We start from the raw sequence: 27372 nt of genomic DNA, 5'->3' as shown, positions 1-27372 counted from the left end.
CAGCATTTGTCTGTGACTGGCTTACTTCACTTATGATAACACCCTCTAGGTCATCCAAGTTATTGCACATGGTAGGATCTCCTTTTTGAAGGTGAATGATATTCCATTGTTCCACTGTGTGTGTGTGTGTGTGTGTGTGTGTGTGTGTCTGTGTGTATCTCAAAATTGTTTATCCATTCATTCATCACAGGACACTTACATGTTTCTATATCTTGGTTATTGTGAATAATACTGCAATGAACATGGAAGCATAGATATCTCTTCAAGATCCTAATTTCAATTCTTTGGATCTATATTCAGAAGTGAGATTGCTGAATCATATGGTAGTTTTAATTTTCGAGGAAACTCCATACTGTTTTCCATAATGGCTATAAAAATTTACATTCCCATCAATAATGTACAAGGATTCCCCTTTTCCACATTCTCACCAGCACTTGTGTGTATATATACATAATATATATATTGTGTGTGTATATATATACCAGCACTTGTGTATGTATATATATACACCAGCACTTGTATATACACATATATACATATATGTGTATACATATATGTATATACAAGTGCTGGTGAGAATATGGAAATTGGCTGTAATAGCCATACTAAAGGTGTGAAGTGGTATCTCATTGTGGTTTTGATATGCACGTCTGTAATGATTAGTAATGCTGAGCCCCTTTTCATACACCTGTTGGTCATTTCTATGTCTTCTTTGGAGAAATGTCTATTCAGGTTCTTTCCCTAATTTTAATTGAATTATTTTATTTTTGCCCTTTAGTTATAGAAATTCGTTGTATACTTTAGTTATTGACCCCTTATCAGGTGTATGGTTTGCAAATATTTTCTCCCATTCCACAGATTCATTTGGCATTTTGTGGATTGTTTCCTTTGCTGTGAAGAAGGTGTTTAATTTGATGTAATCCTACTTGTTTATTTTTTGCTTCTGTTGTCTGTGCATTTGGTGTCATATTCAAAACATTATTGCCAGAACCAACGTCAAGAGACTTTTTCCCCATGTTTTCTTCCGGGAGTTTTACAGTTTCAGGTTTTATGTTTAAGTCTTTAATCAATGTTGAGTTCATTTTTGTGTATGGTGTAAGATAGGGTGCAATTTCATTTGTTTTCCTGTGGATAACCAATTTTCCCAGCACTATTTATTGAAGAGACTATTTTTTTTCCTTGTGCATTCTTGATGCCCTGGTCAAAAATTAGTTGATCATATATGTGTGGGTTTATTTCTGGACCTTCTATTCTGTTCCATTGGTTTATGTGTCTATTTCTATGTCAGTACCATACTGGTTTGACTACTATAGCTTTGCAATACAATTTGAAATCAAGAAGTGTGATGCCTCTAAGTTTTGTCCTTCTTACTTAGGATTGCTTTGGCTATACTGTGTGTGTGTGTATGTGTGTGTGGTTCTATATAAATTTGTGGATTTTTTTTTTTTATCTGTGAAAAAATGCCATTGTAATTTTGATAGAGATTGCATTGAATCATTAGGTATCTTTTGGTCGTATGGACATTTTAACAATATTACTTCTTCCAATTTATGAACATGGGATATATTTTCATTTATTTGTCTCTAATTTGTTTCATTGGTGCTTTATAGTTTCCAGTGCACAGATCTTTCACCCCTTGGTTAAATTTATATCTAAGGCTTTTTTGATGATATTTTAAATGAGATTGTTTTTTAATGTCCTTTTTGGATTTTTTTTGTTAGTGGACAAAAACACACTGTTTTCGTATGTTGATTTTATATCCTGCAACTTTACTCAATTTGTTTTTTAGTTCTAACAACTTTTTTTGTGGGGGTGAGTTTCTTAGCATTTGGGTATTTAGCTGAAGCTTAAACTCTTCTGCAAATAAAAAAATGATGCCCTTACACCAATGTAGTCTGGAAGCTAACAAATAACTTTTGTAACTATCTTACCTCATTCTTTCTGGTTCACAGCCCAATAAAGGAAGCAAGGTATTCCAGGTTGAACCTCCAGAAATTCACTCTTGATTTATACATATGGCCAGAAATTCACTCTTGATTTATACATAGGGAGAGTAAAAGGGATCCTGAAAAGTTTCTAGGAGTAACATCAGATATGATGGTGGAAGCAACTCACATGAGTTCCCCAGGGGCTGAAAATAGCTGATGGAGAAAGCTTGGCCTCCTTTGTGATAGCATCCTCAGAGACTATTTCAGTTCTCCTTTCACACCTGGCATCTATTTATATGGTACCAGAGAAGGGATTTTTATTTTAAATTATGCATGTGGATTTGCACCTTTATTCTATCAGAATCAAACTAAATGTTATTCCACAACACTCCATAAAGTTAATGATACAATGTGATTAGAACTCTTTCCTGAAATACGACATTCTTCAGGGACCTTGAAAGTATTAAAGGGAGTGGATGCCAAGGCCAAATCATACCCCTGGAGCCACATAGAAGTTCCACAAGTACTTATATACCAGTGACATATATATTCCTTAGTTTCTGTGAATTCAATCAGAAGGTTTATATGAAAAGTTTCTGAAAAACCAGAGGTACCATGGCAAGGGGTCTAGGAGCCAACTTGACCTAGGCAGAGCAGTCCAAATCCATACCTGACTGTAGGTAACTAATGACCTGGTCAAAGCAGAGAGAAGAAGTGAAGATTTCAAGTTAGAAAGGAAATAAAACTTCTACCACTGTGATTTCATAATGTGACAAAATTATAAAATTAGAAAATTTTGTGTTCATCTCATTGAATATTTATTAGTCACCAATATCAATTTTTAAAATATTTTGCATTTTTTTGACCTAGTGTAAGAGATCTAAAAAATAATTCAAAGGTTTTTACACCACAGATTTTTATTTCCCAGATATAATTTGTATTTAGTCTGATTATGACACAACTGAGTTCATTTGGAGCATAATATTCTATATAGAAAGAGTAAATACGCATTTATGTCCACCTGTGTATGTATGTAAGATATTTTGGAAAAAGGCATTGAACTAGGATTCTAAAGGCCAGACTGGGTCTACCACTTATATGGCATGCTAGGTAGTTTCTGTGGCCTTGGATAAGTTATCTAGCCTCACAGGGCCTATTTATTAATTTATAAAATAGGCATAATCCACTCTTTCAGAATTTTTATGAGTAGTAGATGAGACAACAAATAAGGAGTAATTCATTTTTAAATATTCATTTATTTTATATATTGATAACACAGAGACATAGATCCTGGTGGTTGCTGTTGCTTTGAGACAAGGTCACAGTCTGTCCCCCAGGCTACAGTACAGTGGCTTGAACATGGCTCACTGCAGCTGTGCTCAGTGAATTCAATCAGAAGATTTATATGCAAAGTCCCTGAGAAACCAGAGGTACCATGGCAAAGGGTCTAGGAGCCCCCAAAGGCCCATTTTGGCCTCCCAAAGTGCTGTAATGACAGGCATGAGCCACCATGTCAGGCCTTATATCTTGTTTTTGTATTTTATAATTTTTAAGTATCTGAGTTCTTCAGAGCTGGGATAGATTATATGTGATTCAGTTGCTCAAATTTTGGGGGGACACCTATGGCAAATAAACTCATAGCACCCAGCAAAAGTTTATCACATCGAATCCTTAATAAATGTTTCTAAAGGCCTATCTGCACTCTCTAAAATAGCACTTTCTGTGATGATGGAAATGTTCTATATTTTCACTGACCAAAATGATAGCCACTGTTTTAAATACCATTCTCAGAGCTAATGGTTCCCTAGTATCTTTTACCATTAAGAACATGCAGTGTCTCTTCACAGTGGCCACCATCCCCATAAAGAGGTAAGTATGTTAAAAAGGAAAGCATACCAAGGCATTATAAACATGCAGTACAACCCCCAGTGGCGGACTCTCACTCCCAAAGAGGAGTCTTGAGAAGACCACTTAACTAAAAATGAAAGGCCAATGGTGAAATTTCCAGAACCAAAGCAGGAACATGGTGTTAGGAAGTGGATCTTCTCAACGGATTTCCTATAGACCACTGCCCTCCCCACCACATGTAGCTCTTGTTACCTATTCCTCCCAGTTACCACTTACCCAATATCCTGGTTATACAGATCAGGAGAAGCACCACCATGGCAAGGATCAGGGCAACACTGAAGGTGGGAATCTTTTCAAAGAAGGAGCAAAGATTGCAGTAGCCACAGAATATGCCAGGTTGTGTGCGTGTGTTTGTTTTCCTTCCTTTTTTTTTAAACAGCTCTGCAATTCCAGCATTGAACTTGAGCATGATCATTATTTCCTCCTCTCATCATCTCACAGTATATCCATACCAGCACAGGCAAGACTCCCAATGTCAACACTGTTTGCTTTCTTTGTGGAGCAAGACACATTCAGTCCCATGCTATCACACATTTAGAGCAGATGTTCCTAAAAAGGATAAACCAGGTGCTTAACATATTTTATTCCAAGGGGTAATTTTAGAAATTATTGCAATCAATGAGCTAATAATAATGGTGGTAATGATGAGGCCAAGTTATTATTACTTATTACCTTTAATCATCGACAGCAACTCAATTGGACATAATTAGAGACATCATCATAAATAACGTGGAGCAGATGGAAGATGCCGGGCTTTTCATTTCGAGGACTGAGTAGGAAGGTTAATGATGGAGGAATGGGCATAAAGAATGGGGCGTTTATATCACAAATCCATCCTGCACTTGAACCTTTCCTGTCTGAAACCCATACAAACAGCTGAATTAGACAGAAGGTATAAGCAGCCAACCCTGCACTTTCAAAGTCTACTCACTCACTTTGCAACAGCCTTCTGCCCATCACTCATTGCCAGACCCCAGTTCTGCCCCTTTTCTATCCATGTGGGTTAAACAGTGGCTTCCTTCCTTCCTTTCTTCCTTCCTTCCTTCCTTTTTCTTTCTTTCTTTTTCCAATTTCAATGGCAAAAGGAAAATAGAGCAATAGTCTCTCCTGATCTTCCCCCAACCTCTCTTTGAAAACATGGAAATGCTTTAGTTAGCCATTTAGCATTAACTTAAAATTTGGCATGAAATGCAGTAAGAAACATTACATTACCTCCACTCATTAACTCAGTAAAACAACTGTTTCCTATATATGGCAACTGTAGTACAGGTGTAGAGGAATACACCCACAAGTAAGACACAGTTAGGTGTTCAAGTGGGATAACAAATAGATGTCGAAAAGGAAACCTGGGCTGTGAAGTTGTATACTTGGGGTTTAAATCCTGCAACTGCCATGTACTGAGCCATTATACTGGGCAAGTTATTTTTCTTTCCTGAGCCTCTGTTCTATTGATTGTAAGTGGCTAGCTTGTTACCAGTGCCCTCTTTGTGGACCACAATACCCCTGTCTTTTTCTCCATAAAAGCACCCTCCTCACCAGACTTCAGCTGTGGTAATTGTCCTGTCTCACCCATAGGTTTGGAGAAGGTACTGCAATGGATTATTCCTTTCTCTGCCCCTGGTACCTGACATATACTAAGTACTCAACAAATGTTAGAGCAGATGTTTCGAGAAAGGATAAGCCAGATACTTAACATATTTTATTCCAAGGGGTAATTTTAGAAATTATTGTAATCAATGAGCTAATAATAGAGTTTTCATGTCCCTAAAGGAACTTGAAGTCTAAATGGCAGACAAGACCAACACACACAAAGCAAAGAGGGGCACAAGAGCCGTGTCTGATGCAACAGTGACTCAGGAGGATCACTCTGACTCAGAATGGCCAAGCAAAGGTATTAGGAGGAAGTGGGATAGAACTGAGCTTTGAAGGCTGTGCTAAAATCTTCATAGACTCCCCAGGTTATCTCAAGTTCTCTCCAGGAATTAGCTTCACCTCTTTGTGCTTTGGCTCCACATCAGTTAAATAGTGATAACATTTGATCGTTAAGAACCATGTAGAGATGAAACAATTTTTCAAAGATTTTAAATTAAGTATACTCATTGCCACTCAATGATAAATACCATATAAATATAATAATAATCATATTGAGAAACAAAATAGTAATGATGCAAATACTCATGTACTGTTTCATGTTTGTGATCTTCGAGGGGAGTTTTTACTCAAATATCCCTAGATGAATAAATATATATGGTCTATAAATATGTCCCAAAGCAATTTTCTCCATTTGAACCTACATATACTTCACTATAGAAGTGAAAACAAATTTATTTAAAACTTCTTTTATGTGGTTGTCTTTTGAAAAAAAATCAGAACTCTCATTAAAGCCAATAAGAATTTGGTATAAAAAATTAATAGCAGGATATGAGCTTATAGAATCTTATCAATAATATCTTTATGATCCACTGGTCTCTTTGTGATGTGCCAAACATAACCAGAATTTATTGATGAATATGATATTTGGGGGTATAAAAACTTTATATATGTTTTTCTTTACTCAATTAGTGAATCTTGTTTAAATTAATATTGTCAAGAGATTTCATTTAGCAATGGCCAGGTATCATGGCCAAATAGATACTTTGATTTGAATTATCTGCCTAAATGTTCTAATTCTCCACTTTACTTCATGAAAGTGAGGAAATTCAGCTGTAGTAAAAATCTTAAATGTGAAAAAAAATGAGTGCTTTGTACAAAGTTCTAGGAGTGAGATGTGCAAGGGGATAAAAATATGAATAAGAGAATCCCAGTACTCACTAAGATTACATCTCAGCTGATAAATGCACTGGAAGAAACAGAAAACTATTAAGCCAATACAAAGTACCAAAGAAATACGTGAAATAAGGGAGATAAACTCATGTCCCTATGAAATCTCCAATAAGGGAGAGATTCCATTCAGTCAGAGAGATAACAAAGGAGAGTGAATTGGTGGGCCCCTGGGAGGCTTTGGACCAGAAGGGTTAGAAGCGTTGTCACTGCAGAGCGAAGAGCCTGAGAAATGACAGGGAATCAGGAAAACACAGAGAAAGCAATGAGCATTCCTCCATTTCTTCTCCCAGCAGAGGAATATTGAGAAATGGAATCGGAAAGATGGACTGGACCCAAATTCTTAAGGGTGTTGAATATCAGGCTAAATATTTTCAGCTTAATTTGGTAAGTCATGAGAAACCACTGAAGGTTTTGTTTTATTTTGTTTTTAAGCTAGTTAGTGGCCTACGTTAATTTATTATTTATCATCATTCAACCTTTTACATTGAAATTGCTCCCCAATCCTTATCAATTTCCCCCTGGACTCTTACTACAGCACTTTTTCCCTAGTACCCCATGTCAGTGCTGCCTCCAAACACCACGACCCCCACCAGGCTCTCTGTCTCCTTCCCAACCCACAAGACATGAGTCTTAATTAGAAATATGATTGCATGGCCCCCTAGTTTAAAATCCATCAATAGGTCCCTCTCTCCCATAGAAGAATGTCCAAGGCTTTAGTGTGGTATAGCAGGCTTGTCATCTTTAAAATTTTACCTATCTGCCTACCAGGTAACCCCTTCAACACACATCCCCTGTGGTCCCTGTGCTTTGACCTGGAATTCCTCACTGTTGCATTAAATGTCCTGATTTCTCACACCCCCATACCTAGGTGTGAGTAGTCTCCTTGTCTGCCTAGAAAAATATTATTCACCCTTGGAAATTCAGCTCAAATGTCACCTCCTCCATGAAGCCTTCCCTGATAATCCCTAGCCTTGCCCCCTCCCTCCATTGAGTTAATACCTTCTCTTCTTCTCCATAGCTCCATTTGAAGGCTCTGACTCCACTTGTCACTGTTTTGTGTGTTCATTTATATTACCATCTTCCGGCTACACTGGGTAGCACTATTTCTTATTGCTCTCTGTAGCCTTAATACAGGCACTCATTACATAACGGTTGGATAAACTAATTCATATATTTTTATCACACCAATTTCCTGAAAATATCTAAGGCAGTTGAGAGGAAAGAGCTTTAGAAAAATGAATATGACAGTGATGTATTAGGTAAATTGGATGAGAGACTGCAGGCTTGGAAGGAGGGGGAGAATATGATGGATTCCGCTTTGAACATGGAAAATATGCCTTTGGCGTCCACTGCAATCAGGACCTGCTTTTGAGGCTACAAGTGATTCTGATTAGACAGGAATGGAGAATTAAGTCGTCCTTTTCACTTTCCAGGCCTAACACGCCCATGTCTTTTGATAACTTCCTCCAAGATGACTCTGAATTTCTTTAGTCCTGTCTCTCTTATCCAAATATTTCCTGAACAAGAACTCAAATTGGGCAAGTTTTCAGATCCTGTATCTGAATGTGTGTGAGCTCAGGGAGAAGGAAACAAAGTGATTTGCAACCTGGCGCTGGAAGGAGAGAGACTGTCAGGGGGCCAGGGATTGTTTTTGTTATTGCTGCCTTGCTCTAAACCATGTCTGTTTATTGTTATTGTCTTGTCCCCTTACTGATGTTCAATCCATTTCCTCATCACAAGTGTGAAAGGAAACCTGGCAAAAGTTACCCGAGCAAGAGTTCCGAATCAATAATAGATTCATCCTGAGGTACAGCACGACATCTGTTAGATATTTGGAGCCGCTGTCCATCCTGCCTGGAGGGGTGCTTAAGCAGTCAGGCTCCTTTCTCCCTGGAAGACTATAAAACACAGAGAGTTAAGAAGTGGCAGGAAAGTGCTAGTGATGCCTGCTTAAAAGAGCAAGTGCTATGACTTGTAGGATGCACATGTTTCAAGAGAGAAGACTGGTGTTCAAATTTAGCATGTGTTCTTGAACCCATATTTACACAGAATTTGAGTTGTGCGAGCAAAGTAACATATATGAAACCAAAACTAGTTATGTAATGGAACTGTTCCTCTGCACAAGAAATTTGTATATATGTGTGTTAAGAATTTTGGCTTGTCCTTTTTTACTATAAGCTTTAAAAATATCGTATTAAATGAATTTTCAAAACCTTCACAGCAACTCTTATTGCTTCTAGTCACAGTTGACCTGGTAGGGATTCCAATGAATTATCAGAATCTTTTTTTTCTCTCTTGTAATATTGAAGCTTTCAATGAGAAAATCAACACCAGAGAGAGAGAAGAGAAATTGAAGAGAAACAGAAGAGAGAGGGGAAGGGGAGAGAGGATGCTGCTAGATAAATGAGATATCATACCGGAAAAGGAGATAGAGAAGTGGAAAGACAGCGTAGGGGAGGAATAAAGAATGAAAAAGATAAAGCAAGTAGATTAAAAATGGCCTTAGTTAAGGAAAAACTATGCATTATAAAATCCTCTTTAACTCGAGGGTAAAAGAAGCCTTTAAAGCAGGGCTGCACAGTTGCAACAAAAACAACCCTTTAAAAAAATCCCACTTAGAAATTCAAAGAGGTTATCAAAGTAGATTAGCAAACTGTATACTTGGAACAACATTTTCACAATCAAAGCCAAACTTAGTACTATGAAGGGAGTCTGAGAAAAGACAGATGTAGGAAGAGAAAAGAAAATATTGGGAGAAAGAACAATAGAAGGGTAGAGAGCAAGGGAAAGCCAGAAACAAAACAAAAGCTGGGATATTTGTTTTATGAAGTATTAATAACTCACGAAGGGTTATTTGTCATTGCTGAATTCAGAAATTTATTATCCTTTATTAACAAGAGACCAAAATGTCTAGAGTCATTGGCTTGGAGTGTTTTAAAAATGCACCTTCATGCAGAGGACAGTGACCCAAGTTAACAGGCGGCCCTCATTGTGAAGGGGAACAGGATAGGGCCCTAAATCAGCCAGTTCCCACCCTCACAACCCTGCTAAGGGCCAGAGAGCTCCTCTGGGGGTGCAGGGAGACTTTGAAGTCCAGAAAAGTTCTGGATGGGAAAGGAGGAGTGGCTATGGAAAAGAGAATGAGAATTTATTATCAGGACCTTTGGGGGGTTTCATATAAAAGCCCTAAATTAACTTAATACTTATGAAATTCTGTGCTGTCACCCACTGTCTTGACTTTATTGCTTTCGTGTTTGCTGAGCCCTTTACATATCATGCTGGATTAATCTCTGATCTTTGCAGTTTCATTAAAATAACACAGGGGAAAATTTCATGCTCAAACTTCAGGATGAGACTTAAGAAAGCAGGAAAGTAGACATAATCACCCACTCTCCATCTAGCTAAGAGACAGAGAGCATGCAAACATTTGAGAATTTTGTGAATCACCTAGAACGTCCCCCATTAAGGAGGCTCACTTGCTTCAGAGATGCCTCCTTCCAAGTCCTCCTCCTTGAGTCTTGGAGCCCAGGTGAGCTCCCTGCCCTGCAATGTATGCACTGCTTATCTCAGCAGCCATGCCCGCATGCACTCCACTGGCCCACTGAGTTGCTCTCCAGGTGAACTCTCCCATTGGCTCGCAGTCTCATTCTCCCTTTCTTGGGAAGCCTTTCTGACCTCCCAGGTGATGTTAGGGATCCCCTTCCCTGGGTCCTCAGAATACCACCCCCATCCCTTCTCACAGCACATGTCCACTGCATTACACCTGCCTGTTTACCTGCCTCTCCCCCACTATAAAGCTCTTTAAGACAGTAGTATGAACCCACTTTTGCTATCTCTGCAGCACCCAGCACAGTGTCTGGCTCTCAAAATACTTTTTGAATTAATACATGAATGGGATTTAAAATCATATCTTAACTCTAAGGTCTAATTTTTTTTTTCTGATTTACCATACTGCTCAAGGTACTGTCTGCCAGTGTGGTCCAAATAGAAGTACTGTTCAAAATGGCAGATTCCTGGACCTCAGACTCCTCCCTGTGATCTGCTTAAACTCTAATGCATTAGTCACACCCAGCTCCAGGAGTAAAAAATAATATGTACCTTTAAGAGATCTATGAGCTTTTCCTTCATTGGGGAGCATACAAATTATTGTGCTTGGCACAGGGGAGAGAATGGTGAAAATGGGAGAAAAGAAGGTTCTGACCCTTGAGGAGCTTACCTTCCAGCAGGCTGACAAACATTAAACCAAAAATTACACAGGTGCTATCAGAGTGTAGAACAAGAGGCCCCTGCCTAGCCTTCCTGAATAAGAGCAGTTTGAGCCAAATATTGGGAAATTCACAGTAATTATTAAGGCAAAAAAGAAAAAAGTGAGAGGAAGTTTGGGAAGAGAGAAGGGGCAAGTCTGTGCAAAGGCCCAGAGGCAGGAAGGAGTAGGGCATGTTTAAAGAACTGAAGGAAGGTCAGTAGGTCTGAAGTCCAAGGAGAGGAAAAGAGAATGGCATGAGATGAGGCTGAAGATGAAGACTGAAAGAGTATGTGCCTGGGCAACCCATGACCCCCATTACCTCATGATATTCACAGTTAACAGCTTTTCTTGTGTCTAAGAAGGGTATAGACATGGTAACTTTTTTATTTTCAACAGTAGAGTAGACCATAACTGATAGACTTTCATTTAAGGTCATATGCTGGGTTTTGTTTTTGTTTTCACTATTACAAAAGTGCTACAGTGATCTTTCTTGTCCACAATGGTATATTCTTAAATAGTTGGCTAAATTTAACTAGAAGACAGAAAATCACTGGGGGAAAAATCAGTAGAAACACATAATAATCAATAAGTTAATGTTAAAGGAGGGAAGATGACTTTTATGAGATGAATGAATTAGAACTATTTAGGATTTACGAATGATGTGAATCTATACTACAGTTCAGATTGGTGCTCATTTATTATATTCTGAATCATATTTTCTGGCCCTAACCCAGAGGAGGGATTCAAAGTACAGGTCTCCATCTCTGGCCCTGGAGATAGCCCAGTCTTTTACCTAGAAGGGGTAATATTACACGATGGGTGAAAACTCCTACTCTGAAGTCCAGAGGGTCACTTTTTTTCCTGGCTTTGCCACTTCCTAGCTGTATGGCTTGAAGCGAGCTTCCTAAGCTTCAGTCTCCTCATTTACAAAAGAGGAGATAAAAATATTACCTACCACTGTAGGGTCATAGTGAGGATTAAATGAGATGATGTCAGTGAAGCTCATAGTAACTGCCTAACATAGGAAGCGCTCAGTAAATGATAGTTACTATTGTTGTTGTTAACAAAGTCAAGAGAAGATAGTATGTAATAAGAGTTTTCATTTCTGTAAAGTTTTCCATGATGCAGATCCTGATCTCAGCATTTTACCTGTGTTAACCCATTTAATCTAACAACCATTCTATAGGTAGGTGCTATGACTACATTTTTATAAATGAGGAAACTGAAGTTAACAAGAACAATTGAGAGTTCCTTCATAACAGAGCCAGAAAATGAAACCTAGGCAGTCTTATTACACTGATGGGCCAGCAATATCCACAATGTCAGAACCACATAATGTTGCAGCTTGAGAACACAGAGAAAATCTAGTAAATCCCAATTTATAAATGAGAAAGTTGAGGCCCGGATCATTAAAATGACCTGCTTTGCGGTCACACACACTTAATCTGAGAAAGTCCATGATCATTAAGAATTTACACCTGAAATCCCAGCACTTTGGGAGGCTGAGAAAGGTAGATCATGAGGTCAAGAGTTCGAGACCAGTCTAGCCAACATGGTGAAACCCCATCTCTACTAAAAATACAAAAATTAGCCGGGCGTGGTGGCAGGCACCTGTAATAACAGCTACTCAGGAGGCTGAGGCAGAAGAATCGCTTAAGCCCAGGAGGCGGAGGAGGTTGCAGTGAGCCAAGATCGCACCACTGCACTCCAGCCTGGGTGACAGAGTGAGACTCCATCTCAAAAAATAATAATAATATTTTGGAGTTGTAGCTGACGAATGAAATTTCATTTAGATCAAAGGCGTGATGACTCTTAGACATTAAGTAGCTCATATACAATGCTGTTTTATCATGTAAATGTATGTTAATCCCATGGATTTGATTTTTACTTAAATGTTCTTACATTTAGAAATGAAGGGAATAGAGAAGAGTCCTGCAAAAGAAAGTTTGAGTTTTTTCAAATGCAAAATAGTTTTTTTAAGTTTAAAATATTTGGCAACAACTGGCAAAATCAGCTCTGCTCCCCTTACCTCCTGGGCTTGTTAATGTCACTCTGAATTTGACTCTTTTGTCTTTACTGTGCTTGGGCTCTACATTGTAAGCAATGAATTTCTTTTGTTTGTAAATAAAGTATCAGCTACCAAATAAATCTCCCCATTCCAAACTCTGATAAGCAGTTTATTTTTTGCCCAGTTTATAATTATCTCTGGAAACTGCTTCCAATAAACTCAAAAGAGCAGCTCTAATAGAGAGTGGAAGTCCATGAACTAACACATAAAGCCATGTGTTCTGGGATGAATGACAGATAAGTAAAAGTTAAAAGAATTCTAATTTACACACTCCCCCAACCTGCTGTGTGACTCAAGTCCTTTAACCTATCTGGGGTTTGGTTTTCTGACCTATGAATGTGGCACTAAAGATTATCCTACTAACATGTGAATTGCTGTGAAAATTAAGAAAATTGATGCAAAAGTATCTTGCAATATTTAAGCACATTAAGAGTATGGTATTACAGAAACGTCCCGAACCATGTTTCCCTCCGTTCTTCCCCTAGCTCAGCCTTTTCATCCTTTTAAATGCCACTCAACTGTCATCTCCTGTGGTCAAAAAGTCTTCTCTGAAGCTTCCGTCCTCACACATAGCACATCACTCAATAAATATCTACCTCGTCATACATCTGCCTCTGCCATCAGAACACAAGCTTTGCAAGATGAACAACCTAGTCTTCTATCTTATCCATTGGTTTTCGTTTGGGTTCATCCAAGGTTTTTTTGAGCACCTACTCGACACTCATAGGTCTCAAAGGTTTAAAATTAAATGACTAAAACTCATTCTCTGATGTTAAAGAACTTGGGGTTAATTGGGTAGAGCAAAAGCAGAAGCCAATCACAATAGAATGTTGCAAATCCAGACCTGAATGGGGCACCTTAGGAGTAGAATGGACCCAACCCTGCCTGTGTTGCAGGCTGTAAGACATTCTTCTCTGGGACCTGGGGAAGGCATGCTCTAACTTTCACTCATTCACTCTCAACAGGGTTTCTAACAGATACCAGCATCAGACCTAATCTTGTCCTTCAGGAGGAAGTTTTCTATCACCACCCACCAAGTACTAGTGATGTCCTCCAGGCCTTTCCCACAAATTCCGGTGACCAAATAGCTTTGGCACTGTTGACCACACACCCAGGTGGTGCTACATATATAGGCCTCATAACAGCAGCTAATGAATCATTCCCTTTGGCTACATAAAAAGCAAAGCCAAAGTCACCTTTGGCACCCGCTTTGAGTGAGCTCAAGAGCAGCCCCAAGTTAAAGTCTTAGCTACTTCAGCTGGTGTTTCTTTGCAAATTCACATTTAGAAATAATAGTGTTCCCTTAATTCTGCAGAATGATTTACACTTCACAAAATACCTTCACATTCATCATCCTATCTGATTCTAACAACCACTCACTGTAATGAATACACCAGGAGTTATTTTATGGATGAGGAAACTGAGACAGGTGAATCAGACTAAAGCCCAAGTCTCCTGACTCCTATTCTAGTCCTCTCAAACTACACAACACTGCAGAACAATTGCAGAGGAGACACTCAGTGCTCATATTGCCCCTATTTTTCATGAGTTAGTCAAGTCAGCAAATGTTATCTTAGACTGGATGATCATCGAGGCACAGAGCTGGGTGAGGGAGGGAAGAGCAGAGCTGCCCTGACTCTCAGAAACACTTGGCTGGTGAAAGAAAGAAAATAGGTGTGCAATCAATTACATGAAAAAAAACAAGTGAAGTGTGTGGCATGAAAACACCTGATTTGGGGTCCCAACCCTGCTACAGTTCAGTTCTCTGTCTGGATTTACAAGACCTGTTGTGGTTTAGTGGCTCATAGCTGATAGGGGCCTTAGACCTCTTATAATCCCCTTATGTTATTAATACAAATGCAGAAGAAAACCAATAAAGAAAATGACTTTCCTCATTGCCCCAAAACTAGCTGATGGTAAATGTAAGATTAGAACACAAAATGCAGAACCTCACCACTCCCCAAAACACCGTTATCAAAGATTGTGTTACAACAACCCTGGGATGTTTACATCCTGGCTTGTGTTTCCCTATATGGAGTGTGAAGGATGTTGAAAGAAGAGTAACAGGACCCAAATCTCTTAATAAATGGATATTTCAATGTATTCTCGATATTTATAGCTAGTTTACTCAGTATAATTATTTTCTGATTCATCTATGTTGTCTTATGTTTCAATGATTCATTCTTTATTGCTGAGAATTATTCCATTAATAGATATAACACAATTTGTTTATCCATTAACCTAGTTATGGACATTTGGTTGTTTCTAGTTTTTGGATTTTGTAAATTATTCAATTATATTTCCTTTGTTAGCTTATGAGTTATAACTTTTTTGTTTTCTCATTTCAGTGGTTGCTTGAGGGTTTAAAGCATACATATTAACTTATTACACTCTACCTTCAAGAGATATTGTACCATTTCATGTATGGCAAAAGGACTTTATTATAGTTTGCTTCCATTTCTTCCTTCTTGGCCTTTGTGCTATTGTCATACATTTTACTTTTAGACCTACTATAAACATCACATTATACTGTTATTATTTTTAAGCAGTCAAGAATTATTTAAAGAGATTTAGAAAATAGGAAAAAGTCTTATGTGGTTACCATTTTATGGGCTATTCATTCTTTTGTGTAGACTTCCCTTTCCATCTAGTACCATTTATCTTAGGTCTGAAGAATTTTGTTTAATGTATCTTGTAGTGCAGGTCCACCGTGATTAAGTGTTTCAGGTTTTGCATATTTGAAAAAGTCTTTTTGGTGGAGTTTCTCTATTTTTTAAAGATATTTTTACCAGATATATAATTCCAGGGTAACAGGTATTCGGGGGTTTTGTTTGTGTTGGTTTGTCTCTATGTTGTTCCACTGTCTTCTTGCCGATGAAGACAAGTTTCTGATAAGAAATCTGTCTAGTCTTTCTTCCTATGTGTCTTCTGGCTACTTTAAGATTTTTTTTCTTAATCATCGCTTTTGAACTATGCTATTATAATATTTCTCAAGTTTGGGGTGTATTGAAAATCTTAAATAAATGGCTTTAGAGTGTCTATTAAATTTGGGAAGTATTCAGCCATGATTGCTTCAAATACTTCTGTCTCCTTTCTACTTCATAGCTCCAATTACATAGATGTTCACTTCTTTGGAGTTTTCCTACCACTCACCAATACTTCATTTTACCTTTAGTCATTTTTTTCTATTTAATTTTGGATCATTTCTATTTTTATGTCTTCATGTTCACTAATCTAGTCTTCTGTAACATCTAATCTGCAATTAACTTAATACAGTGTATTTTTACCATAGCCATTATAATTTTAACCTCTGAAAAGCTGATTTGGATCTTCACTTTATAATTTTTATGCCTATTGAGTACAGACGCAGTTACAATAATTTATTGTATGTCTTTTTTTGTAATTCTAAGGTGTCAGTCTGGGTCCAGTTCAACTGATTTATTTTTCTCCTTGTTATGCGTTCTATTTGCCTAGTTTTGTTTTTTTGGTTTTGTTGTTGTTGTTGCATGCCTGGTAAATTTTCATTAGATGCCACACAGTGCATTTTGCTTTGTTAGGTGATAGATATTATTGTATTTCTATAGACATTCTTGATTATTGTTCTGTTCTGAGACAAAATTAGTTTGTCAGCAGCATGATTCTTTCAGACCTTGCTTTTGAGACTCATTAGGTGGGACCAGAGGTGGATCTAGCTTCAGGCTAGTAATTTCCACAACTGAGACAAGACTTTTTCGAGAATTCCAGTCAATGCCCTGTGAGTTAAGAGGTTTTTCCAGTTTTGCTGAGGGGAACAGACTCACTACTCTGCTCCATATTCAAGGAGGACCCTCTGCAAATCTCTGGATTATTTCTTCAAGAGGTTCTCCCTTCTTTGGTATTCTACATTCTACTCTGTGAACTCCAGCAGCCTTGGTGTCTCAGCTCTGTCTCTTCAACTCAGGGAGACCAATAGCTACTGCCTGGGTCCCCTCTCCCTGCACTGTAGCTACTTATAAGGCTAACATCATTTGTTTACTATATCTCAGAGATTACTGTCCTTCATTACCTGATATCCAACTTCTTAAAAATCATTGTTTCATCTATTTTATCTAATTTTTATTTTTTAGTTGTTTCAAGTGGACTTGTAAATCTTGTCTCTGTTATTTCACCTTAACAAGAAGCAGATGACCCCTGGTACACTTTTTGAGCCTATTACTTTCTTTTGTTTTTTATCAATTCAGTGTTGAAAATCTTAGTTTATACAAATATTGTCATTGTGAATGGCAATTATAAATAAACACTTTTTCTTTTTTTTATTATACTTTAAGTTCTAGCGCACATATGCACAACGTTCAGGTTTGTTACATATGTATACATGTGCCATGTTGGTGTGCTGCACCCATTAACTTGTCATTTACTTTAGGTATATCTCCTAATGCTATCCCTCCCCCAGACCCCTACCCCATGACAGGCCCTAGTGTGTGATGTTCCCCTTCCTATGTCCAAGTGTTCTCATTGTTCAATTCCCACCTATAAGTGAGAATATGCGGTGCTTGGTCTTTTTGTCCTTGCAATGGTTTGCTGAGAATGATGGTTTCCAGCTTCATCCATATACCTACAAAGGACATAAACTCATCCTTTTTTATGACTGCATAGTATTCCATGGTGTATATGGGCCACATTTTCTTAATCCAGTCTATCATTGATGGACATTTGGGTTGGTTCCAAGACTTTGCTATTGTGAATAGTGCCGCAATAAACATACGTGTGCATGCGTCTTTATACCAACATGATTTATAATCCTTTGGGTATATACCCAGTAATGGGATGGCTGGGTCAAATGGTATTTGTAGTTCTAGATCCTTGAGGAATCGCCACACTGTCTTCCACAATGGTTGAACTAGTTTACAGTCCCACCAACAGTGTAAAAGTGTGATAAACACTTTTTATACTTAGCAATAGAAATTTTCCTATAATCTTAATCCAAAACAATGGTAAACTCTATTTTATAAATATTCTTTGGTGTAAGGAAGAGCTTAGATATAATGATTTATATTATTTTTCGTGGATCAAGTTTAAATCAATAATTAATTCAAGGTTTGCATAGAAAACTTTCTACTTCAATGTTTCAAATTTCCCTTCTGGAAAGTAGTGATTGAAAGTTTGAAACAAAGAAGTGAAATGTAACAATATCTCTACATTTATTTTATTGAAACTGGCTTCATTAATAGCATTCTTTTCAATATGTTACAGCAATGTTGGGAAAACATAGCAACTAGGGTGACTATTTTTGAGTCTTGCTTGCCATAACAACATTTTTTGGAACCTCTCAACTTGTTGAAATATAGCATTGGTTTTCCCTGTAGTTTTAAATTATATTTGTTAAGATTGCTTAAAATATCAGCTAAGTAGCCAATTTTGTTACCCATATAACATCTTTAAAAATATTTTCCAAGTGAGATTTCTTTACAACTGAAAATGTGAATCTCATTTGTGAGTTTCTATGCCCCGTTTAATACTTTCTCTTCCAAAAACCAAAGAACTTCAGAATTACATAGTAAATAGAAACAGTTAACTACAATCTCTGAACAAAATATTTCCATAATCTAGTTATTTGGTAAAATTCTGTTAAGATTAACTTTTAAAGGAATTAAAATAATTAAATTAAAAATCATTTCATGTATTTTTAAATATATTCATGACAATTGCAGAATTTTGAAGAATTCTCAATATTCATTATACATATTTGTAATCCTTTGAAATTGCACCATTATTAATAGACACCAAGCATTTTAGTAATTTCCATATACTTTGCAATATATTTTTGCCTTATCACATGTAATTCTTTTTATTATTTTTCTAAGTAAATATATGTTGACCACCATTTTTTCTTCCTAATTCTAGGAGGAAATTAAAATCTAGGTTAAATGAATTGTAATTTAAGTTAAACTTACATAACTAAAGAACTCTTTTATAAAATTACCTTGCCACATCTATCCCACCTAAATTAAAAGTGTTGCAAATATCAGGACATTCATCAGATTGGATTGTGGAATCTATACTTAAGTATGATGATGTAATAAACATTACTTTGAAATGTTATTTAACAATAGAATTATATAAGGTAAATGATAACACTGAGAAATACAGTTTTTTATTTACCAGGTAATTTATCAAAGATTATACACACATCAATATATAAGAGAAATGATTTTCAGCAACTGTATGAGCAATTTTCTCTTTGCCACACAAGTGTTATTTTTATCATCTATTATATGTGTTGATAATAAGGCTTATCATTAATGATTGCAGGATGTTAAAGAAACTATTGCAATACCTTTGAAATGAGGTCTTGCTATGTGACCTTGAACTCCTGGGCTCAAGCAAGCCTCCGACCTCAGCCTCCTGAGTACCTGAGATTGCAGGCACGCACCAATGTGCCTGGCTTCTTTTTAATAGCTTTCTGTTATTGATTCTAGGTTAAATCCCTTCTGCAGAAAAAAAGTACTTTGCATAATTATATACTTCAGATGTATGTCCCCACCCAAATCACATATTGAAATGTAATTCCCAGTGTTGAAGGTGGGGCTTGATGAAGGTGATTGGATTATGGGGGTGCATTTCTCAGGAATGGTTTAGCACCATCCCCTTGTACTGTCCTTGAGATACTGAGTGAGTTCTCATTAGATCTGGCCATTTAAAATTGTATAGCACCTTCCCCTTTGCACTTGCTCCTGCTCCTACCATGTGAGACAACTGCTGCATCTTCTGCCATGATTGTAAGCTTCCCGACGCCTCCCCAGAAGCAGATGCCAGCATTATTCTTCCTTTACAGCCTGCAGAGTCGTGAGCCAATTAAACTTCTTTTCTTTATAAATTATCCAGTCTCAAGTATTTCTTCATAGCAATGCAAGAATGGCCTAATACATATAATTTCAGTTCTTTAAAATTTGTCGAGCTTTGTTTTATGGGCCAGAAGATAGTGTTTCTTAATGAATGTTCCACGTGTACTTGAGAAAAGAATGTGTATTCTATTACTGATGGGTGAAGTGTTCTATACATGTCAATTTGCTGAAGTTGTTTGATAGTGCAGTTCATGTCTCATATATTCTTACAATTTTTTGTGTATTTGTTCTATCAATTCCTGTGTGAGAAGTATTGACATTTCCATCTATAATTGTGGACTCCTCGCTTCAGTTCTGTGTTTGCATTATGTACTTCAAAGTTCTGCTATTAAGTGTACACACATTATAAAGTGTTTGGATCTTTGGTTTATTACATTTCATCAATTTTGGAAAAGAGTTGCCCATGATCTCTTCAAATATTTTTTTCTGCTCTCCTGTTTTTTCTCTATCTGGGACTCCAGTTACACACGTTAGACTTTTGATGTTGCCCCATAATTCTTAGCTCTCAGATGCTTTGTCCTCTCTACCACCACCTGTTTTTTTCTCTTGTGTTTAAGCTTAGATAACTTCCATTGTTCTGACTTCTAGTTCACTCATTCTTCTTCAGCTGTGACCAATCTGCTTATCACATCTCTTATGTATGTAGTTTTTATCACGTTACTGAATCTATTCTTGCATGTTGTGTACCTTCTCCAGTGGTTAATACCATTAATAAATATCAATCATAAGTGTTTTTAAAGTTCAATGTTCCAGCATCTGTATCATCTCTACTGATTTGTCTCTTCACAATGGGTTAGCTTTTAGGGGTTTTATAATTTTTGTAATCAAATGCCAAACATTATGCTTAGAACAATACTGACTAAGTTTTAAAATATTTGAACACAGAAATGGATGTAGTTCTTCTTCTATCAGGCATTATGGGGAGCTGATTTAATCTAAGTGATCCGGATTTGGGTTTTTTATTACTATAGTTACCTTTGGTGCACTTTGAAGAGTTCAGTTCACCTTGCTACCCAGTGACTTCAACTGTATTGTGGATTCAAGAAAATTATTTTTGTTGTTGTGGACTATTCAGTTTTTCCTTTTGGTAGGATAGGAACAGAGTTATCTTGTGACTTTCTATATCCTAAGCAGAACTGAAATCCTATTCTATTCTATATTATTCTATTATCTTCTTTTTATTCTGCATTGTCAAAAAACAAAACAAAATAAACAAAACATTGCAGGTAGTGACCACTACATTTAAAATTCATAATCTACTAATTAGTCTTGGCCTGCTAAAAGCCATTAAAATGGATATAAAGGATTGTTGGAGCCAAGAAATCAAAATTTCCCTCCAGACCAAACAGTTATTTTAATAATGTTTTCTTTGTATCATTTGCTTCTGTATCAGTAACTCTTCTTGTAGTTCTGGGAACAAAGTGGCCATGAAATTATATGAAATGAATTAAATATATAAGAAAACAGATTTTTAGCTTGATGAAAGTAAAAATTATATGAAGTACAATCTGTTAGGGCTACTTTGCCATCAAATTTATTTTTTTGAAACCAGATAATTTTAGCTCTTTTGAAAAATCAGATTGTAGTATCAAAGGACAAAATTTACTGCAAATGAGGGCTACACACACAAGTTGCAAAAGTGAATATTTCCTGAAAGCTTCTATTTTGATTGGAATGACACTCAGTGGTGATTGCTTTATGCAACAGTCTCTGTTTTGCAATCAAGTCTTATAAAACAAGATTTTCTGCTAAAGACTGAACAAGGTAAATGGAAGCATAAAGCTGAACTGAAAGTCTGGACACAGGTAAAGAGTTAGGGTGAGATCTAGACAGTTGAAAATTATCTGCATATGAGGCCAATTTGTGTCACTGACTTTCCTAGGAAAACGGCTCTGTAGAGAGGCAGGCCTACGACCCACAACAAGTTTAAAAGAAAAGCCCAAGCTACTCTGTTTGGGTACAGAATTGAAACTAACAATGAAACCAGAGAAAAATGGAAAGATAATACTAGAACTGTATTAGTCCATTCTCACACTGCTATAAAGGAATACTTGAGACTGCATAACTTATAAAGAAAAGAGGTTTATTGGTTCAGGGTTCTGCAAGCTGTACAGGAAGCATAGTGGCTTCTGCTCAGCTTCTGGGGAGGCCTCAGGAAACCTTCAGCCATGGCGGAAGGCGAAGGGGAAGCAGACACGTCTTACATGGCCAGAGCAGGAGGAAAAGAGAGGGTGGGAGGTGCCACACACTTTTAAACAGCCAAATCTAGTAAGAAGTCTATCACAAGAACAGCACCAAAAGGATGGTGCTAAATCATTCATGAAGGATCCACCCTCATGATCTAATCACCTTCTACCAGATCCCATCTCCAACATTGGAGATTATAACTGAACATGAGATTTGGGTGGGGACACAGATCCAAACCATATAAAAAACCAAAGAAAAACAGAGGGGAAAGAAAATATACGAGATCCACACGAAAGGTCCAAATAAACAAGTGTTTATTATCAGAGTTCTTGTAAAGCACTCTGATCATTTCATACATTATCTTATATTTTAAACAATATCTGGCTCTACTAAAGTCACAGTCCATGGAGTGGGACTGACAAATATACCAGCTATCGGGGTTATGTAAACAATCTTCAGTGCACCCTGTAGCCTAATTTACTGTCATAAACATTGTGGGAAGCAGAAATCTCTATGGCACTGTCAGCAGGGAAAATTCATTGCCTTCTCACAATGCTGAGACTCCAACAGCATTTACCAAGACAGATGACTTGGTGACAGACACTACAGGCCGAAAGTTAATATTTAGCTCAGTGAGATGAAACATGAGAACATCAGAATTGTGCCCTTGGACCAGTTCCTTGATTCTGCAGTCCAACTGACTGTCTCTGATGATGACCCCAAGAGTGAGTCCTGGAGGGCCAGCATGTCACATTCAGCATCAGCCTCAGAGGTCAGGGAAAGGTCCAATCATTCTGGCTTCCCTTAATAATCCATGCTATACCTATCATCTCTGAATGGATTGTAAGCACTTTGCAATCTACTTGTATTTTAGCCAGTACCACCTTTGAGGCTAAATGAGTTCCAGCAGTGTATTTACTTCCCTCTGCTGAAATAATACACATCTTATATTTATTCTAAACTTACCATTCTTGAATATTCAATATTTGCATTTGTTAAACAAGCCTCAACTTATCCTCTCCATTCAATCATGACTTGATAAAATTTGATTCTGTCCAAACACAGTCTTATCTTTCTAAATGAAAGGTCTTTTGTTTGAGACTGTGTTTATATAGCTATCTCTTCTCCCACAACTTCCTCAATCTGTTAAATTGTCTTTCTGGATTAAAAAAAAATACAGATCTTAATGATATAAGGTACTTTGCTCTCAGTCACAGCTCTCCTACCCTTTTTTATTTCTCTCTGGAATTGAAATTGAGTAACGTTTAACAGAAGGTGTCCGATTATAACTATGCCCTGGCTGTGAAGAGAACAAATTCAGAACTTTCTCCTAAGGAGAGAGGCAGCAAACTGTTACTCTCTTGTCAAATCCAGTTTTCTTTTAATCTCTGACAGTGTTTCAGATTGAACCAATGCCTTTAATATGACTTAGTGCTTTAGGAAAATAGTATCACCTCAGGCTATTTAGGTAATTAAACCAGCAGATCCAATAAGTGTTATCTTTCAGAGTCAACCTTCTGAAGGAGGCTAGATGCACAAGTGAATGACTTTGCTGCAGCATAGAATGCATCTGGATCATACTTCTGGAAATTCCTTTGGAGCCACTGTGTAAATGAAGCTATCAGGAAATCTCATTGCTTTGTAATCACGCTTTACTTTTGACTAAAAAGTAAAAAATGCTGAGAGTTCAGAGCTCATTTTCAGACTGGCTTCCAAATGAATTGACCTTTTGTAAAAATCCATGTTCAAAGTAAGTCACCATTGAGGGTTAGCCTTTCTTTCCAACCTTACCATAACCACCTCTATCAGCAACTACTCCTGGAAACCTACATGAAGTAGGTTCAGTGCTGCAAAGAGATAGAGCAATCCATTAAATATGGTTCCTACACTTAAAGAGATTACAGTCCATGTGGAAGCAAAACACAGGTATCATATGAAAAGCACTAGATGAAGTATAAGGTATGTGAGGCTTGAGAGGAGTCTGAGCTGAAACAGCCTAAGGAGAAGTCATAATGAGGAATGGGACTCGTGCTCAGCCCAAAGGGCCTGGGAAAGCTGGACATGTATGGATATCCTTCACAGGCTGACTCATCACACGAAGTGCAATGACTAGTTTGACTAAAAGTAATGAGAGTGGGACACAAGCTCCATTGCTGACTTAAACCTTGCTTTAAACAAGTTATTTAACTTCTCAAGTTCTCTAATTTCTTGTGGTACCTGCACTACTGGTTCAAAATGGCAGACCGACCACATGCGTTGACTTCCTTCCTTCCCCCAACCCACTGAAATGACAAAAAGCAGCGGCATGCAGTTATTTGACACCCAGAAGCATCATCTTTTAATACTCCCTTTTATGACAAAATTGCTTTCAGTACTAATCGTTATTTCATTAATTTGTTCCACAGTTTGAAACAAAGGTTTACTTTACATACAACAATTTTCATTTAAAAATACTTAGTGAAATATATCATTATGAACTAAAATTAGTACTTACCACAAAAATATTACAGCTCACTATTTGGTCTGTTGATCATTGTTTTCAATTTAAACACAAATAAAACTCAAAATTATCAAATAAAATGAGATAATGGAAGTAACTCGAATTCTTCTTTATCATCACTGCACTGTCGTTGTTCATTTCAAATCTACTCTTTCAATGCAAGCATAGGTAGCACCATAAGGATTGGAGATACAAATGCTTCCGAGAGTGAGCTTGAATGCTTCCAAATCTTTAAGAACTTACTCTTGAAACAAACATAGGTAGCTGAGTCCCTTTGTGTTGAGGTCCATTAGGTAACTGGAAGATTTCCAAGTTAGCTTCTCCATAGAATCCAATGTTTGTTACAGAATAATCAGTAAAAACTACACTTATTTGTGTTGGGGTCCACTGTATAATTGGGAAATTTCCAAATTAGCTTCACTGTAGAATTCAGTGTTGTTAAAGAATAAGCAGTAAAAACTGTGGGGTTTTTTTGATACACATATATATTATTAAAACTCTACAGTAACCAAAGCAATTATTTAGAACTTAGATCAAAGAAAGTGGGTTTTTTGGTCAGGGGATTGGAGGAGGCCAGTTATCAATGACCTTGGTGATGATAAAAACCAGACTTCCTTTCTGTTGGTTTTATTATTGTGTTTAAATTCTCTACCAGCAATACATCTCCTGTTGTTTGCACCCAGAGCTTTCCAGCTGCCCCATCTTTAGTATGCTATCACAGTAAAGTGCACAAGGATATAAAGCCATAAGAAAGAAACAAGAATGGGAGTTACAGCCATTTAGAAAATCTTGAATGACAGGCTCATACTGCCTACTAATACTGGATGCAGGAGGAGGCTCCAGCTCAGGAAATGCATAGGAAGACCACCACATACGTTTTTCCTATATAATATTTTGGAATAAGCAATGTAGAGAGAATGGGAGAAGGGGCAGAAGTTGAGACGATGAATAAAGAGCTACCTGTGGAATTCTCCTGGGTCAGGAGATAGCCCCTTCTCCACTCTCTCTGCCCCATGCCACAGCAGTGTCTTCCCCCATGAAGGCCTGGGAAATGCTCCCAGAGGAATTAAGCAACCTGCCTGGGAAGAATTTGCATCTACATGGAAGTTGGTCCCTCAAAGCTGGCTCTCCTAGCATTTGTGGCCCAGCATTGTGGCCCAGCAGAGGGAGAGACAAGGCAGCCTGACTGAGGTGAAGCCTGGCAGTCAGCACACCCTGAATTCAAATTGCTGTCTCCCTGTGGAGGGGCACCTGAAGCAACAGAGGAAACCACGTCATCTGCCTTTACTAATCAACAGTCTTTTGTGCTTAAATATGAATTACAATCAAGGTTCCTGGAAAACTTGCAGAGAACCAGCTGTTCAGAAAAGAAGGAATAGGATGGAAGAAAGAACTGAGAAGCAAACATTGGATACCCTAGAAAAGAGAAACAAACATCAAGAGAATTCTAATTAATAGCGTCCGAGAGCTGTAAGAAGAGTGGGCATCCAGAAAACAAGAACAGATGACTAAAAAAATACACAGTAAAAGAAAAGGAAAGAGTTCATGGAAATAAAAACATTATTTAATAGAAGGGCCACAAGAAGTTCAGGAAAGCTTTCAGAATATAAATAAAAGAGAGAGAAAACAAAATATAAGGGATAATTGTACATTTAACATGTAAATCTTTTATTTTTCTCAAAATATCTGTTATTACATCAAATAATTAATAGCATTGCTATTCATGAATGACAGATTAGAATTTAAGAAATAAAGTATTACAATCAGATTCTCCAGATATCTATACCTTATCACAGAACATCAGTGGTTTTTTTTAAAAAAAAAAAAAGGTGGAAATCATCTAAGTAGTTTTCAAAGAGTATTCCACTAAGACCTAAGATTTGGCAAAATTTTATCAGCAGGTTTTAAGGCAAGCTGAGCAGACAAAGCCCCACACCCTTGTGCATAATTTAACCAGGTGATTTCTCTCTCATGTTTTTGTACTGGGGTTCCATGCGCAACTTCATTTATAAAGGAGTTATTTACTAGAGAACTAGGCTGTGCATGCAGGGCTAATATGAATGTGGTCTCATTTAGTCTATACTTATAAACTATATGCTCATCATTCATGTAGAAATACCGAAAGCTGCATGAAGGAACCGAAAAATAGGGCTGTTAGAGCCTCAGCCTCTCCTCTATTGTGCCAGGCATATTGGATGGAACCCAAACTTGCCATTTCACAGAACAAAAACTCTGTGGTGAACCAGCTTCCCTCTCCGTAGAAGAGTTTATCCTCCATCTGTTCTTTCTTAAGCATTCTCCTTGGGAATCTCACCCAATATCCCAATGGCTTACTCTAAGATCACATGCAGTATGCTTCCTGAGTGAGATTCTGATAAATTGTGTTTTCTCTATCTTATTATATTTCCATTGCTGTTTTTACACCTCATTTAGATTGATATCCTGGGCAGCTACTTAGTGGCCAGCCCCATCACCTGGCTCAGTGTGTTTAACATAAATGTTTGATAATCATGAATCGGAATCAGATCTCTTGTTCACAATTGTGGAAAAGGAGACCTGGAAGACAAAATGACTGAATCAAAGTTACAGATTTTCCTGTTATATTTGACATTGCTGTTATGCTTTCTTACAGTTTCACTTGGCTATGATTTTTCTTCTTAAACGGATGTCAGCTACCTTGGTTAAGTATCGTCAGCTTAGATTCTTTTTCTAAGTCTCACAGCACAGTGTTAAGAATAAAACAGGTTACCAATAAGTACTTGGTGATAAATTCTTTTAAAATAGTTTTTAAAAAGAAAATAAGTGTCCACTTTTAAGTAGGAGGAGTA

General features: G+C 37.3%; 1 long non-coding RNA gene across 1 annotated transcript; it reads left to right on the top strand.

Annotated features, from left to right (window-relative positions):
- On the top strand, positions 1 to 27251 carry LOC117063028. Its single transcript, XR_004428679.1, has 4 exons — positions 1 to 91; positions 5607 to 5727; positions 6950 to 7043; positions 27177 to 27251. It is a non-coding gene; the product is annotated as an uncharacterized LOC117063028 (long non-coding RNA).
- Positions 27252 to 27372: the final 121 nt, after the last annotated feature.

Source organism: Trachypithecus francoisi, unplaced genomic scaffold, assembly GCF_009764315.1.
Source record: "Trachypithecus francoisi isolate TF-2019V2 unplaced genomic scaffold, Tfra_2.0 Lachesis_group17, whole genome shotgun sequence".
Classification (NCBI taxonomy): Eukaryota; Metazoa; Chordata; class Mammalia; order Primates; family Cercopithecidae; genus Trachypithecus; species Trachypithecus francoisi.
Note: the sequence above shows the minus strand (reverse complement) of the source record. Positions and strands in the feature narration are given on the sequence as shown.